The sequence below is a fragment of the Callorhinchus milii genome, unplaced genomic scaffold, assembly GCF_018977255.1.
Source record: "Callorhinchus milii isolate IMCB2004 unplaced genomic scaffold, IMCB_Cmil_1.0 Scaffold1, whole genome shotgun sequence".
Taxonomy (NCBI): Eukaryota; Metazoa; Chordata; class Chondrichthyes; order Chimaeriformes; family Callorhinchidae; genus Callorhinchus; species Callorhinchus milii.
Window position 1 is genome coordinate 5,704,495 of NW_024704742.1, and position 18,462 is coordinate 5,722,956.

General features: G+C 44.3%; 1 protein-coding gene across 2 annotated transcripts in view; it reads right to left on the reverse strand.

Moving 5' to 3' along the window:
* Positions 1-18,462, reverse strand: part of slc20a2 (solute carrier family 20 member 2) — a 56,374-nt gene that overhangs the window by 34,895 nt on the left and 3,017 nt on the right. The window lies entirely within an intron of this gene.

The window sequence follows — 18,462 nt, forward strand, 5'->3', positions numbered from 1 at the left end:
CCCAGTTCTGTTTGGAATTATCCTGCGCCCTCTCGTTACTCACTCACCAAAGAATGGGGACGAATGGAATAATTTATCGCTGTTTACCTTTGCCTAACCTTAAAGACCTTGATCAGGTCACCCTTAACCTACTCAGCTCTAGGGATTTAAGCTCTCGTTTCTCTTGATGACTGAAACCCTTGCCAAGGGTTACCAAGGAACAGTTGAGTGAATCTGCTCATCTTGTTTCCATTGCTTTGTGCACGCTTATGTTCGGCCACGAATGTTTTTATTGAAGGGCCTAGGAAAATCTGTTCTTCCAATTCTTAATTTAGAGCAAACTGACGTCAAAACGCCACCTTTCCCTGCTGTAGGAACATTGCTGCTATACTCCCCTCAAGTGTCCAGTACAGTTCTACTGTACAAAACACTCCTATTCTCAAGACTGTAATTGGTCAAACGCTTGGTGTGAAAACGTAAACAGAATCTGCCTCTTATACCAGTGGATACGCATCTCGAGGATTCCAACAGAACTATTTTTAGCAACACTGAAGGGCCAGTCGAGCGAAACGTTTCTATATGGAGTTGCAGTATGGAATTTATTTACTCGTGCATCTCTACAGTTGGCAAAAGACCAGTCATTAATGTTCCACTACTACTCGATCACTGCTATCGTTTCAAGAACTTCCAGAGATAAAACCTAAATCAAGTCAAACGCGTTTTTCTCGGCACTTTCCTACGTTCGCCACTTTTACTTCTCCGGATTGCCAGAGTTCTACGAGGCGCCGTTTCTGGGCCATCTTGTACCAACATAGCCCTAAAGTAAAGCTGGCAACAAATTAGACAATTGCATTCACATTCATGGAGGCAAAATACAATCGATTAAAAAAAAATTCAGTTCTTTACTTTCAGGACATAGAGACTTCCAGCTTAAAGTTATAATTTAATGCATAATCTACCTATAAGCGATCTACTTTCTGTGAAGAGCTTTCAGATACATGATAAGGTGCTGTATCAATGCAAGGCTTATTATAATGACGAACATCTTCAGTATTATTTTTTTTAATTCCCTGATCTAAAAACAGGTATATGTTTATAGCAGCTTTTTACATGTCAAGACATCTCAAAGCACTCCACAATAATTACATCAAGAGCAATGATGGTTTTGCATGTGCATTCTCCATTATCCCGCTCTCATTTCAAGCAAGAAGACTTTCGAACACTGATGTAGAACCCTGTCAAACCTATGGGGTAAGCGTTCACGGATAACTGTGGTGATTTATTAAACGTACACTCAAATGTGGAAAACATGACAAATCTTCCAGCACACGGCTAAACTCAGAGCTGCGTTCAAACAGGGATAGCCGGTGGCAGATTTGACAGAATCATTTAAGTCATTCTCAATGACGTGATAAGGTGCTACATCAAATACGAGGATTATTATTATTAGATAAAAGCTTGAAACTGGGGCTCTCTAGTGATACAGCAAGAAAGTGGTTGAACAGATTGATCTACAGTGTTATCCCGAGATCAAGGTGGAGGTAGATAAATATGTGTTAGGTCAGGGTATTAAGAGATATGGGGTAAGGGCGGGTAACTGGACTTGAGGTACAGATCAGCCATGATCCTATAAAATGGTGGAACAGGCTCGAGGATCTGAATAACCTACTCCTGTTTCTATGTCTATGTATCTGAGGATTGATCTATTATTATTATTACAGTGCTGTCCAGCTGCAGGTTTTGTAGCATGGTCAGGCAAGAGTCTGTATCCGGTTTTAGATCCACTGAGCTAATAAAACTCAATACGGACTGAAGATGAACTGTCTGACCCGAGCTCCATATAAAACCTTTGAGGGATGATACCCTTTTCCAAAATGAATGATCGTCACAACCTGAACTGCCTGACCCGAGGAGGCTGAAGAATAATTTTTAATGGGACTACAGAATAACTACAGGCACATAGACAGAAGTCAACACACCAGCTATGATCACAGTGTCAGTGTTTCAACAACAACAACGAAATGATATTTATAAAGCGCCTTTCACGTCAGGAGGACATCCCAAAGCGCTGAACAGTCAGGCGTTCGGCCCCGAGCATAAGGGAGGGGTGGTGTAGGGTTGAGGGAAGGCAGAGAGTTGGGAGGGCGACCAAAGGCACAATCGAAGAGAAAGGTCTTGAGACCGGCCTTGAGGGAGGCGAGGGAGGAAGCGAGGTGAAGGGACTGTGGGATGGAGTTCCAGAGCGTGGGGGCAGAGAGGCTGAAAGCCCGGCCACCGATGGTAGGGCGGGTCGGGCGGGAGACATGGAGCAGACCGGAGCCCGATGAACGGAGGGAGTGGGCAGGTTGGTAGGGAGTCAGCAGGTCAGAGAGGAGGGGGCAAGGCCATGGATGGACTTAAAGGTGAGGACGAGGATCTTGAACTCGATCCTCTGGGGGATGGGGAGCCAGTGGGGTCGGGCGAGGGTGGGTGTGATGGGGTCACGGAGCCTGGTGCGTGAGAGTACACGAGCTGCAGAGTTTTGGATGATCTGCAGCTTGTGAAGGGAGGAGTTGGGAAGGTCGATGAGGAGGGAGTTCCCGTAATCGAGCCTTGAGGTGACGAATGCGTGGGTGAGGGTTTCGGCAGCCTGAGGGGTGCGGCAGTGGCAGAGTCTGACAACATTGCGGAGGTGCTGGTAGGCAGTGCCGGTCATGGCGCGGATGTGGGAGAGAAAGGAAAGTTCAGGGTCAAAGAAGACCCCCAGGTTCCTGACTGGCTTAGTGAGGTTGAGTGTGCAGCCGTGGAGGCTGATGCTGCCAGCGCCCGAGGTGCGGAGGGGCTGGCACGAGCCAATCAGGAGGGTCTCGGTCTTGCTGACGTTGAGTTGGAGAAAGTTGTCCCTCGTCCAGGACTTGATGTCCGACAGGCAGTTGGTCAGGACACCAGTAGTCTTGGAGTTGAGGGTGAGGCAGAAAGATAGAGTTGGGTGCCATCCGCATACATGTGGAAATTTACCCCATGTCTGCGGATAATGTCACCACAGGGGGAGCACGTAGAGGGTGAAGAGGAGGGGACCGAGGACAGAGCCCTGAGGAACACCGAACGAGACGGTGCGGGGGCTGGAGAAGCTGTTTGTTTCACCCTGCAGATTGAACTTTGGCATAAGGTGCAGAAGTCTGGGTGTGTGTGTGTGTGTGTGTGTGAGACGCACACAATTGATTCAGCAGAATTCACTTCACAAGCTGCATTTAGTCCCAGGATTTACATGCCTTTGATGCAGAGCCTGACGATGACGTGTGAAGTCCTGTAGCTCAGTGGTTAGAGCGTTTGCCTTGCAAGCAAGAGACGTGCGTTTGATTCCTGACACCCAAAATGTTGGGCAAGTTCCTTAACCACCATATCAAATGTAAGGATATCAAATGTATTATTATACTACACCTTTCAGGCCCCCATATGAAGAATGCCCACTGGGGCTGAGCAGAGGGCAGCCAAGCCCCACAATAACCTGTCTGAGGTAACAGGAAAGAAAAAACCAGGACAATATATTCTGAAGGCTAAGTAAAAGCGTTTGAGTAGTTCTTGTAATACTGGTGCAACGTGTACAAACTGAAAATGTACTGAAACAGGAGCTGCTGCCAAAACACTGGTAACCAAAGCGTTAAATGGAATGAATGCTCAAGGATGTGTTCCGACAGATGTATGGGGTCGAGCACGTCATATGCAGTTACTTCTCCGATGGTTCTCGCCTCTTCTAGTCTCTCCTCATGACTCAGAGAAGGTATCCCTTAACCGATTAGACAATTACTTGCCTCCAGCGTTCACTGCTGCACGACCATCTCCTGCACATACACACAGCCAGACAGTATCTGCCCCAAAGCTACAGGGATCTATCTGCCTGTAACCAGTCGAAGCAAGACAAAATCTCATGCCCTTTGGTCATCAACAGCCAAAGATCTCTCACTGGATTCCATCCACAGCACTCAACACTCCCTCCTGCAGTCACACTATTCTCCATACCCGGCTGTAAATAAGTGAGCAGGGTGTAGCTGTCATAAAATACAAGAAACCTTGCCCGGTTAGTACAAAGTGGTGACAGATAAGACGTATGGGAGGAGAAAAAATTGGGCGAAGGTTTAACTGAAAGAACGAACCTAGCACTGCTCGATGTAGGGATAAAAAGCATTCCCTTCACATTCTCAAATCATAGGAGAAGACAGAATAAATAGTTCAGTCTTTGCTGTCTGTTACGCACATTCACTGCGGTACTTAAAAATTAGAGGTGCACGTCAACTGGTTCTAAACCAAACACCCTGAACTCTTTCTGAAAGAAAGGGAGGGAGGGACAAGTCTGTAATGGGTGATGCACTTTCGAGAGGAGTTGTTTTAGGATAATGGGGCAGGTCAGGAACATGGTATTTATTAGGAGTCTATCAGGCAAGATTTACTTCACAGATTTGCTTTCACACAGCTGCCAGATATGCCGATGACAAAATTACATCATTGTACTGAAATCAAGAGTGCTTGCTGAACCATCCTTTGACGAGCATTTACCACACAAGGCTCTCCTTGCCCGCGGTTGGAAGGTGGGGCTGTCTTTCAGGCGAGACGTCTAAACCGAGACCCCGTTAATATTCACCTGACGCTATTGAAAAGAGACACTGCTCCTGGTGTCCTGTCCAACAATCCCCTGGTTCATTGATCATTCACCTTCCAACTGTTTGGGGGGCACTGCACAAATAAGATGTCACGTTTATCTAGAAATACAGTCACTGCACTTTGAGGTAATTGCAGTGAAGTGCTTTAAGATGTTTCAGGCTAAGGTGACATGTTTGACCACAGAATGCTGAAATCAATTCATACCTCTGTGGTGGTCTTTAATCCAGTTACTGAGCCAGGCAGGTACACAGTACTGCTGATGACAGCACAGACCAGCCTGGCTGTTACGCACTTAAAGAGTCACTCCACTCTCCATACCCGGGCTGTAAATAAGTGAGCAGGGTGTAGTTATCATAAAATACAAGAAACCTTGCCCGGTTGGTAAAAAGTGGTGACGGATAATATGTATGGGAGGGGAAAAATTGGGCGAAGGTTTAACTGAAAGAGGGAACCGAGCACTGCTTGATTTAGGAATACAAAGCATTCCCTTCACATTGAAGCACTTGAGAGAGCCAGGAAAATCACTAGCGATTCTTCCTACTCAGCTTCTATTAACCCTGCAAGTCAATGCCCCTGATGGTTAGGGTGGTCCTAACTGTACTAGAAATGGGAAAGTTCACCAGATAGTCCTCTCAAGGGCAAGCTACGCGGTTTTAGCTGGTTAGACTCCAGCAGTTACCTCAACGCACATTTTGGGATACCGAAGCCTTGGCTCTTGCGAGCCTGCACCTAATACTCTCTGGAATTAAATGGGCTGTGTCCCTCCAGGGAGAGAATGTGCGCTCCGAGGCGGCATACGTGGAACTTTGTTTGGTTTGGATATTCTCTGAAGCAATGTGATGGGTTTCCGCATGCGTCAGAATGTGACTGACCCCCCCACCCAAAAAAAATTAGAGGAGCAGCATTCCCGCGAGTCAACTAGTTGCAAAACAGTTCCCATCGTCTACACTCTATTGACCCCTCAATGTCCCTCAATTCACAAACATGCACATGTCCAATAGTTATCAACCTGTGAAATGTTCAGCAAGTTCATCACCTGGTGCAACGCAAGTAAGCACGGTCAAAAAGGAAGGTCTTTACGTGGGATATGAAAGTGGGGAGGGGGGGGGAATGGGCAAGGGAGGGACTGAGGGAGGGAGGGAGTTCCAGAGTTTCGGGACTTCAGTACCTGGGGTTACGGGATACCAAAAATTTGTTCCACAGTATTTTTATATCAACTTTTTCCAGCACTAAAGACCAGATGGTTCAGCGCAGGACTTGGCAAAGACATGAGACTGGAAGCTGAGGGCTAGCTGGCATGCCCAATGCAGCAGACTAGTTAGTGCTGGATTTCATGAACTTTCTTCCTGGATATTCGTCGAACAGATGCTACTAAACTGAAGTATGTACACTCAGTAATTCTATCACCAGAAACTAACCCCGCAAAGCCTCTCGGCAGACATTACCACGGCTTCGACAAGGCTCTGGTGACTGGATATATGGTCAAACACAACACTGCCCGTCAGCCATCTGTAGCGTACTCAGAAACTGAATTTCCTTCATCACCAGAAATTAAAACCTGTCCCCCCATCACTTATACAGAGCATCTCTTAGACAGTACGGACACAGGATTTCAAGTTCAGCAGCTAATTGAACCAGTTCTTGCGTGAACAATGGCACTTTTATGAGGTTGGACGTTTCATGTCTGTCCTTTGGATGAGACATTAAAACAAATGGATGGGAATAGGAAAACATACCTTAACCACAAGGAAACAGAAGGTTCCCTTTTTTAAGATTCTGGCTGTCAATTAATCAGATACGATTTTGCAACGGGGTCAAGCTGCTCTCGCAATTTGCCCTAACTGGCTGCTCTCCCATTTCTTGGGTGTGTGGTAGTTTTAGGCAGCACTTTGGAAGCAGGTTAGTGAGAGGTATCCAGTAGGATCCTGTGGAGTCCTGTAGCTCAGTGGTTAGAGCACTCGCTTTGCAAGCGAGACACCTGAGTTCAATTCCAGGCAGAGGGCGAAACCTTGGGCAAGTTTCCTTACTCCACACAGAGCCTAATAATAATCCCTCTAACAAAAACAAAAGAATATTAAATTGGTCATTTTCAATCCACGACTGTTTGTGGGACATTGCTGTGCGCAATTGGCTGCCGCGTTCGCCCTCAAATATACAGTCAATTCACTTTACAGTATGTTCTGTGAAGCGCTCGAAGACATGAAAAGCGGTATATCAAATGCAAGGATTATTATTACTATTACTCTATGGTGTTCTACTCTTGAGGATAATAATAATAATAGTCCTCCCGACGTGAAAAGCGCTATATCAAATGCAAGGACTATTATTATTATTATCCTCAAGAGTAGAACACCATAGAGTAATAGTAATAATAATCCTTGCATTTGATATACCGCTTTTCATGTCTTCGAGCGCTTCACAGAATATACTGTAATGCGAATTGACTGTATATTTGTGGGTGAAACACGGCAGCCGATTGCATACAGCAGCGTCCCATACAGTCGTGGAATTGAGTGAACAAATTATTATCCCCGGAAAAGCGATCCTCCAATCGACTAACAACCGGGTTCCAACTTATTGCTGGGAAAACAAAGGCGTGTGGAGTAAGGAAACTTGCCCAACGTTTCGCCCTGCTGGGAACAGAACCCAGGTCTCTCGCTTGCGAGGCGAGTGCTCTAACCACTGAGCTACAGGACTCAGATCCAGGCATCTGCAGCACGACGCTCGTCACACACGTTTTAACCCATAAAAGAAGAATGGTCAAAAGTAGACTACCGCAAACTCAGTGCTTTCCGGTGTCCCCTTCCTCGTATTGCAAATACTGTACATAAATCACTGGAAAGATCTCAGCAAAGCTGAGACAGCAAAGCTCATAGATAATAGCTCATTCAACAACAAATTGCACCTAGATAGCATCCTTCGCAGAGTATAGTCTTGGGAACACAGCGACAGACATTCAGCATTCGTAAAGAACAGAAATTTGGGGCATGATTGATCGGCTAGATAAACTGAATAAACCTGAGAAACCCTCTCTATATAAAGCAACATACAAGACACACGCTTCATTTCACTTCTAATGGTTCACAGTTAGCTGTGCAATTAATCAGGAATGAGGTCCATCCCAGGTTTACTAGAAGGACCTGTGCACCCTCCCGACGTGAAAGGCACTATACAAATGTAATTTTGTATTGCATCCGAATGTTCCCCAATCACACAGGCTACAAATCGGCCGATTTTCCATCCTGGAAGCAATTAGAAATTTGGGATGGATTTAAATTAACAGGTTTAAACTAAACTTCATTTAAATAGAGAGTCTGGGAAGGGAAAAGGCAAGATTGTTTTTAATGGCAATCACTGAATTTGTCCACTTAAGATTAAAAAAAAAAGCTCAAACTCCAGAAAACGCCAGCCATTAGTAAAACTGCTTGTCAAACAAACGCTGTAGCTTTTATCAGCAGCCACCGTTTACTTCATGACAAATCAGTAAATAAATCGGTAGCGATAATAAAGCCATGACATTGTCAACATGGAAACTGCTGTACGCCCAATAAAGCATAAACCAGGTTGGCGAGCATACAGGAAGCCTGTATAGTCCAGGGGTGTATTCGTGTTTTTAGAAATATATAAAGCGATTTTCAATTCACTGCCACTCGTCTTCTGTGCAAGAGCTGCATCTTACAACTTTTGTTGTGACGCAAGTTGGCTGCAAGTGTGCTGGCAATCGGCAGCTCTGTCAGCTTCTGGCCCTCGCCTCCCTTTTTTGCAATAAAATTACAACACAATAAAAATAAAGCACCTAAGTTAAGAAAACAACCGAGAGATGAAAGACTCAAAATCCACCACGCGAAGACAGCTCACAGAACAGCAGGTTCATGTTGACATACTACCAGAAAACAGCAAAACACTCAGTCTGTCCACTGAAAGGAGACACTTGTTCAGAGCGTTCAACACCAGATCTGATAAGAGCCAAAACCGTTTCAGTTTTTTTTTGCCCCAGGAGATTTTCACAACTGAATCTGACGATAGGTTATTTAGATGCTGCAGATGGATGCTAATAAATCAGTTCTATCCGAACTGAGCTGCTGTTACCTGACCCGTCTAGTCTTTGCCCCACCGTTTTATTTCGCTCAAGTACATCTTAACTGATCAGAATTGAAGATCTAAAGCAACTTCAGGAGGACATGGATTAGTTGGTTGGGCAGAGAAATGGCAAATAGTACTTAATGCAGACAAATGTGAGCTTACACATTTTGGGAAGAGAAAGAAAAAGGGTATGAGTTGTTTTGTTTTGATGCACAGAGTAGCTAAGATATGGAATTTCTTGCCGGGAATGAAAGCTGAGGCAGAATCCTACAGGGCCTTCAAGAGGGAACTAGACAAACCCTTTTTTTTTTTTAAAATTTACCTGCCCTTTCCCTCCAGGGGTATGGGGAAAGGGCAGATAAATAGGAATGAAAAGACTGCTTGAGGAAGCCAGCAAAATACGATGGGCAAAATAGCCTTCTCCTTTGCCATGAGTTTCTGTGGTTGTCTGTTGGAATAGGTGCACAAGGCTGCCAATTGGTGACAGCACACATATTATTATTATTATTATTATCACCATCCCTTGACTTTTTTGGGTCAGCTGGGTGTCTTGACACATGCGGAAACCCATCACCCTGCTTAAGAGTATCCAAACCAAGCTGGGATTTCCATGCATCCCATCTACACATGGAAATCCCAGAGTTAGATTGTTGGAAAGGAATGCGCATTCTTTCTCTGGAGACACATCCTGCTTTCCTAATTCCAGAAAGTATTAGGCTCAGGTTGGCATGAGCCAAGGCTTGGAGACCTCAGAGTGTGCGTTGAGGTACTGCTGGAATCTAACCAGCTAAAACTACATAGCTTGCCATTGATACTGCTGTCTCGCAAGCTTTCCCGCTGCTTGTCCAGCTAGGACCATGCTACCCGTTGGGGCTTTGGCTTGCAGGGTTAGCAGGAGCTGAATGGGAGGATTCCCTGGCCTTAGGGACTGGTCTGCCCTTGCAAGTCCCGCCGATGAGCCAGGCTGGGCTGTGCTATCATCAGCAGTGCCCTGGAATACTGTGGACCCGCCTGGCAAAGGAACTGTACTACCGAGAGAGACTGCCACAGAGAACTGACTCAATTCCGTCTTTCCATTACGGAGTGTGTCACCTTGGAGCCGGTTCAGCCCTTGAGAGGGTCCAGACTCGAGGACTGGATTTATTATTTCTGTTTGGATACAAATTCAAAATCAGTTTAGAGCTACCCTCCACAGATCTCTCCTCGGAGCAGAACAGTGATGATTTTGGAGTTAGAATTGATGTGGTAAATTTCAAGTCAGAAATACTTTCCACTGTTTTTTTGTGGCTATAGGCCATTAATGGATCTTGAGGCATTTTTGCACATTCAAAACAAAGCTGCTGTGCTAAAAAGGCAGATGATGGGACTCCCAACAGCAAGATGCATTTAAATATGGCACATTCAATGGAGAAAAAACATCAATTAAACAAAAACAAACTGACACAAGGTAAACAAAAGTAGGAGTAAGACCGCAGTAAAGACCAGTGGTTTACAATTCCAGTAGGTGGAATGCTTGTGAAAAACAAGGACATTTACCACATCCTAATGTGCGAAATATCCAACGTGGGAACAAGGTACAAATAACTTGCCAACAGACACTGTCTCGGCAACATCCACTGGTCCAGCTTATATAAAGAGCAACCACAAAGTTGAAGGGCACGGTGGTATACAATGTGCAAAACAGATTTTTTTTAAAATCTTTTCAAGCTTTAGACAAGGCTGGATAATGTGGAAGCTCGTAACCGAAATCTACCCTGGGAAAAGCGGATAGAGAAGGAGGAAGATTAAAATGGGGGTGTTCTTTGCAGCTCAACTGGCTCCAAAGTGACATAAACGGGAATCCAATATTGGAAATTGAGTCGATCTTCTGTGAGAGTCTTCCGATAATCTGAGCCAGATTACTTCATGGTATTCAAAAGCACTGTTGACTGCACACTTAGCTCCTGCAAGCCAAAGCCCTAAAAGGTACATGACCTTATCAGGGCAAGCAACAGCAAGCTGGCTACTGCTCGTAGTTACATACTGTGCTGCCTGAACTCTAGCACTTCCAATACAGTCTGAAATCACCAAGCCTTGCTCTCGCCAACCTCCATCTCAACTCTCCAGGATTAGATCGATAAACAGGGTGCATCCCTCAAGGAGAGTTTGCACTCCATCTCATTCAAACAGAAACCGTGGGAAATGGTCAATAGTTTGGTTTGGATACTCCTAAGCACGGTGATGCATTTCCACGCATGTCCAGACACCCGGGTGTCCAAAAAAAAATCATCTAGCAACTGGGACCTTTACTTCAAAATATCTTCCCAGATTGGAGTAAATTCTTCTGACTCCTTCATTCCAAGTTCTTAAATCAAACTACTGTACGCTGCGGGCAGTAATTGTGCTCAAATGAGTAAGGAAGTTTGAACATTGAGTGCAGCACTGATACACTGCCAATATTCCTAAACCAACCCATGCAGTGGCACCAACAGCTAAACTCTAAAGTGCCAATCCTAAATTATATATGAAGACTTTAGGAGGGAGTCCCAGTCATGATGAAAATGTGAAGTCATAAACCAATACCAATTTACAAAAGGTCAGTAAACGACTGTGTTGGTCCTTTAATGTCCTCCTTAGTTTCAGGAAGTCGTGCAGTGTTTGAACTTTCAATGAGGTGAGTGGAGATATTTCAGGACAAATTTGCAACCTATGTGATCTTTATTAATTGGATGGGGCAGAATCAATCTTCCCACACACCAAATCTATCCTTCAGCCACCGTTCATTCGGCGGCACAAGTACAAAAAGGTTCTAAATTAGTTCGGATTTAGAATCCCTGAGGATACTTGGTCCTTCGAAGTTCAGCCATTGACTCTGAAATAGCAAGACATTCGATCGTCTAATTGCACAGGAACTTAACTCTAGTTTGTTATAGGTTTAAAGTCTGCAGAACTAGAAATGGATGCAATGCACAATGTTTACTCAGAACATATGGAATAGGGCTTTATCTTGGACTGGTCACTGGAGGTGCTCAGTGAACTCAATGGGGTAGGACACCCTCCTGTGGTGGAACTCTCGCATTGCCGCACTGGTCATTGTAGGCAGATTCAGATCCAAATAAGGCATGTCCAAAATCTCACGGCTGAAGATTCTTCCGGGCGACAAGGTCGCTCAATCTGCGATTGCTTGCGGGACGCTGCTGTGCGCAATTGGCTGCTGCATTTCGCCCACAAAACACAGTCAATTCACTTTACAGCATATTCTGTGAAGCGCTTTGAGACCTCTCGACGACGTTAATAAGGCGCTATATCAAATGCAAGGATTATTATTATACTATTTGTAGCATTGCTGTACACGTGGATTGGCTGCCATGTTTCGCCTGGAAATATACAGTCACTCCTGTGAAACACTTTGAAACGTTGACAACGGGATAAGAAACTAAATTAAATTTTTAAATTAAATTAAAAATACGATTACGTTGAACTACAGCCATCTACAACCAACTATCCAAACACTGCTCTATTGTTACCCGAGCAAACCAGTTCTCAAGAACAAAGACCACTTTTGTTTTACTATATATAAAAAAACCACCACAAACACATAATTCATGCTTGTACAACAACAAAATTACATTTGTATAGCGCCTTTCACGTCGGGAGGATGTCCCAAGGTGCTGGACAATCAGTGTTTCGGACCCGAGCTGGGGGTTACGTTAAAAACATAGTCCATTACAGCCGAAAAAAATAGAATGGATCAAATGGCCTCCTCACGGGACAGACTTCCATGGTTCTATAAATTCTTGGGAGGACAAGTTTGCAGGGCTATGGGGAGAGAGCAGGGCAGTAGGATTGATTTGGATAGCTCCTTTAAAAGAACCAGCACAGGTACGATGGGCCGAATGGCTTCCCTCTGTGCTGTTTGATTCTATGAAACAAAAGTCCAGGGGTACATGCTTCTTTGTTAGCAACCACTTCTTATGTACAATGTCACTATATAAAGGTTAATATGGGCCTCAACTGTCTTCTCTCCCATGTTCAACTAGTTTGTCGACATCCAGGGTAGCCGTACACACAAATAATGGCTATTTGGGCAACATGTAGAAGCTAACAATATCCACAGAACCACACTCCACAGAACCACACCCCTGAATAAATCTCACCTCGAAACAGAAGGGAACAAAGTAAGCGAAGTGAGATTTCATAATACTGAGCATCTGAACAATTTGAAAAGTAAAATAATCCAAACAGAAACATTTGGGACTAATTGAGATCAGGCTCAACGCGGATTTGAAAACAGTGCAGATATCCAGTTTCCGTGTCTGTTGTGTACGAGTCAGTCTGTCTCTATCCATGTGCTTACCTTGATCAGATTTCTCCACTGCTCATTGCTTGATTAAAATAGTCTATCTAGTAGCACCCAACTTCACACACGTCTAAAACGAGGGAAGTAAGACAGACTTGAAGGGGTATGAGCCTTCAGCCTTTCTGCCCGGACTCAATGGAACACCATCCCGAAGTTCCTTCGCTCCCTCAAAGTCCGCCTCAAGACTTCCCTGTGCCAAATTGGGTACTGGGTTCCCTTACAAAACAACAACAACAAAATGACACTTGTAAAATGCCTTTCACGGCGAGAGGACGCCCGAAGGTGCTGGGATACTATTCAACATGAGTTTGTTAATTCCTAGCATTTAGAGAAAAGAAGCTTGAGACGTTTTGGAACAGTCAAAATAACTTACAAAAGAACTTGCAGCTCGTCTACTGTATATGATAGTACTGTACAGTAAAAGAGTGAAGAACTTTGAGATGTTTCACTACTTGACAGAGCATTAAATCAAAGGCAAGGATTATCATCATTACTCTAAGGAGAAGTTGAGTTTCTACCCGGTGTACCGGTCAACAATCCTACAGATATATTAGTCGTTCACTTGATAGCCGTTTATTGTACTTTACTGTGCATAAATTGGCTGCCACGTTTGCCAACAAATAGACGCTTGAAAGCAATTCCTGGTGAAGGACTTTGCAATGGTTTATATCAAATACAAGCGGATCAGACTTAGATCTTAGCTGAGTTTATTTCTCAATGATCTCAACAAGTTTAGCTCCAAAACGTCACATCCATTGCTTTGAAGCAAAGCACCCATAGTACAGGCACACAGGAAAACAGCTAACATACTATTTTAAGCATGTTAGCTGACCCACAATGTTAGTGGGAAAGAAAAATAATACAGTAGTTCTGATTATAATAGCCAATCAGAAGTGCACAAACCAACCGAGATATCCAAGCATTTACTTTAAAATAAGCCAATATGATTAGAAAGTTACAGCACAGAAACAAGCCATTCGGCCCATCAAATCTGTCCTGGCAATGTTTTTCGGATACTGACTGTCTTGCGATGATTGGACTTTCACACCCTGGCCCATGGCCATTCAGGCAAACTATTCTGTTCAAAGATCAAATTGGTTTGTGTATCATTTGATATCAGCTGGACTCAGTTGATAGCACTTTCATCTGGCAGCCTAGGTTACCTTTGAGCTCACAGTCCGGTGGGAGCGGTGGACCATTGTCAGAGATGGTCCCGTCTACATGTTCAGGTGGACATTGAACATCCCGTGGCATCATTCAAAAAAGGGAGTATCTCCCGGTGTCCCATCCAACAAACCTACACATACACAATTGAAAGCAATTTCCCGTGAAGTACTTTCCAATGGTTTCAGGGCAATATCAAATACTTATTTAGACGTTGGAGTCAATCCAAATAATCTTGCATATTGGTTCCGTCACTCAAGTGGTGATATGCAAGTGACCAATGTGAAAAGACTGTCGAGGTTGCAATCCAAACACTAAACACTTAAGCCAACTGCAACAGCTTAAAGAAAAAACCTGTCATCAACTTCTCTGGGCAATCAGGGATAATATAGAGCCTCTTCTCATTGTTACATATCTCAAAGCGCATCACAGAATACACTGTAAAGTGAATAGACTGTAAATTTTGTGGGCAAAACACGAACAGTAGTGGATTAAGTGGCCTTTTTTTTTTAAAAAAAAGGATTATTACCCCCAAAAGGCAATCCATCAATCGACTAACAAATGGGTTCCTTCTTACTGTTGAGTAAACAGAAGCGTGTGGAGGAAGGAAATTTGCCAAAGGTTTTGCCCTGCCCTGCCCGGGAATCAAACCGTGGTCCCCTCACTTGCGAGGTAAGTGTTCTAACCAATACGCTATAGGATTCCAGGGATGAGCAATAAATGAGCCTTTGTCATACCAAAAACTGGTTGAAGCAGAATCTCTAATAGCTTTTAAAGGGAACTAGAAAAAATATTTCACAAAGAGTTTGGAGAAAGGGACTAAACTGATTGCCCTTCAAAGTCAACACAATGAGCCAAATGCTGTAAATTTTTAAGATTCTACGATCAAACAAGGACAAGCTTCTGCATGTGGTCAGAGAACTAAAGAGACTTCAGCAGTTTTAAGTTAATATTGCCAGAAAGGGATCAGAAATGTTCTTATGCTAAAGTTTAAACGTTATTAAAGACATGAAAGATTTCATGACACGATTTGGAAAGAGAAGGGAGTATCTGCCAGTGTCCAAGCCAACAATCCTCCAGATAAATTGGTTATTTACTGGACACTGCTCCGCACAAACTGGCTGCCACGTTTGCCTACAAGTACACAGCGACTAGGTTTCAAAGAAATTATAATGTTATAGGTGCAAGGAGTATTATAATAATTTCATGGAAGTGCAGGTGAGAAGTATGTTCAATTAAGATTTACAGCAAAGGTAAATCACGCACGTCAGCGTCCCCGGGGTCTGAAGCCGGCATTGTTACAACTAACCGCTCAGCAAGCAAGATTATTTTTTTTAAATAAAAATCCTACTTCATCTGCAAACGGGTTTGCAAACGACTTGTAAGCTTGGATTGCTAAAAACAAATTCTAGTGTGTATGATGGTTATTGTTCTCAAACAGCAACACTTTCTCTTTTGTATGGCAGCAAACACCAACCACGGGCCGGTTAGGAAATGGCAGCCACACACTGTATCACGAAGCAACTCTACAATACCATCGGTTACTTCTGTGCCCTTGTACGAAACGGGAACTTCACAATCAGAGATCGACAGACGATTTCGTTCAATTTCCTACACGATCGGAGAAATTGTATAGCAATGGGGAAATCGCTGTATCCACATGTGACCAGCAGTACAATTTGTTTTAGTTGTAATAGTTTGGGCTAATGCAGAAAGAGCATTCTTTTAATTTCTAGGTTCTATCTACCACTATACAAATAGACCTCCTCCCAACACAGTAAACCCCCTCCTTCCCTCGACACAAACATTCTCTGTCAGACTCACGATTATGTTTTGGTCACTCAATCCACGACTGTTTGTGGGACACTGCTGTGCGCAATTGGCTGCCGCGTTTCACCCTCAAGATATACGGTCGATTCACTTTACAGTATATCCTGCGAAGCGTTTTCAGACGTCTCGAAGACCTGATAAGGCGCTATATCAAATGCAAGGGTTATTATTTTTATTATTAAGCAAACTACTTGAAAATATTGCAACAGGTGGATGAAAATGCTATTTATTTTTAAAATGAAAACGCCATCCCAAAGGCCCTTAAAAACTTTGGTGAAAAAAATTAAACACAGTCCTTGAACTAGTTTCTAATAATACCCCTTAGCGTGTTCCGCACCGGCAACGACATGGTTTGATTTTAAACTTCTAATCATTATCCAAACCAGTCAATTAATAAAAAGACTGTTTTGTGGGTTGTGAGATGCTGCTGTGGTGAAGTATAAACACAAGCCCAAAGTAATGAAATCCTGTGTTTAAATCCCTGTGACAAGTCTTCAGGCAAAAATAGGCATCATCACATAGTAGCCCATCTCACTCAGTCTGTGGGATAACTGTGGCTCACAATAAAGAACAAAGCCTCACTCAAACGAAGGCAGAGTGAGTGACTCTTTCGCAATTCACCACACTTTTGCCCGCGAATATTACCCGATTTATAGCAGGAAGGAGCAGTCAAATTAACACTGTTTTGCTCCATTTGTTGCTTTCCGAAAAAAAAATGTGCCAAGTCCAAAAGCCAATTTAAAAGCCTGTGTTTTTGATGTGTTTCCAAATGTCGAGAGGTGCTCGCCCAACCTCTGGCTGTGCTATAAACTGGAGGCTATAAACAAAAAGTGCCGGCCAAGAAATATGTTCACCGGCCCAACTATCCCAAGCTTCCCTCCTTACTGTCATTGAGGTATTTTTAAACCACTGATTACGAGGATCACTGCACCAAATTACACGTTTAAAACCTTGAGAACTGCGTGTTGCATACATTTTGATATTTTCTTCCTCCGCCCTGCCCTCTCCTTTAGATGCCAACAGTTTCACATGTGTATGGCAATAGAACTGAAGCGAGTTTGATAACGAGGACAACCGTACTTGTACTTTTAAGACGTAGAGGCTCACACAACGGCACTGTCCTTGGCTCCAGTGTTCTCCCTTCAACGTAAAGAGCAGAAGAGTTCATTCAGTAAATAGTTCCTACAAGCTGGAAAGCAATCTTTTCAACTCTGCAGGGTTATAAAATTAAAATGTGGCCCAGTTGCATTTCCACATTCAGGTACTTGGACGCTAGACTCAGTAAGTAATTATAGAAATAGATTTATATTGCTCGAAATACACAAACACCACCACCTTCATTCAAAGAGGATTTGTGTCAGAATAGAGCCTTCCCAAATAAATAGTCATGGCTCCCAGGGCTAACCTGAAGAATGTTGATCCTGATCTTGTCTGCGGAGCCGTTTCCCACACAAATTTCACCTGGAACAAGATCCCTTGCACCAGACATCCCCAATAAGAACTAAAGCGTACATTAATACTTCCATAAAACAGAATATTTTCTACCCCCTCCTCGCTCCCTCCCTTCCCTCCCGCTGACCATTTCCGCCCCAATGCTCGGGTCCCGACCCAACTGTCCAGCGCCTCGGGACGTCCTCCCGACGTGAGAGGCGCTCTCTAAATGAAATCTTGTTGTTGTATTGTCTAACGCTAGGATTGAGCGCATGTGTAATTTATGCAGCAATAAAGAGCTACAGATTCAGAGTTTATCATGGCCTCATCCGAACCCGAGTGATTTGTACGAACCTACATCTAGCAAATGGGTTTGAATTCTTGACTCCCTCACATGAAGGAAGGAATGCTTCACTTGGTGAACGCCTAGCCTGTCGCAGCAGCAACTATTTGCAAGACGGAACCAGAGTATGACCGCGACACTTCACGGGGGAGAGGACGATTATAAAGGCACCGTATCAACTGGAAGGACTTTCAGACTTGAACTCATGCCGAGGAGCTGGGTATCGGAGACCACAGAAACCGACAGACAGCCTTGCCCGCCCGCCCGCGCTGAAATTGTCGCACGCCGGCTGTTATGGGAAATGACGGTATCAGAAACCTCGGGGCTACACCCGAACGCAAGAGACGACTTTAATTCAGAATACTGTTACCGCAAGTCGATTCTGGTTCTTGCAATCGCGTTGCCACCCACGGCTCCGCCACTCGGCAGGTCGTAGCGCGCAAAGCACAAGCCGGGCGCTAAATAGAGAGCAGGTGGCAGAATGGAAGGCTCGGACCCGTAAACACGGACCTAAGCGCTGCTACCGACATTTCTTCGGACATGTACAGTAGGGGCCGCGAAAGCTATAAGCTATAAGCAAGCGCTCGGCAGAACAACACCACGCAACACACGGCCCGCGCTCGCCGCGCACTACACTCGCCGCGCACTACACCCC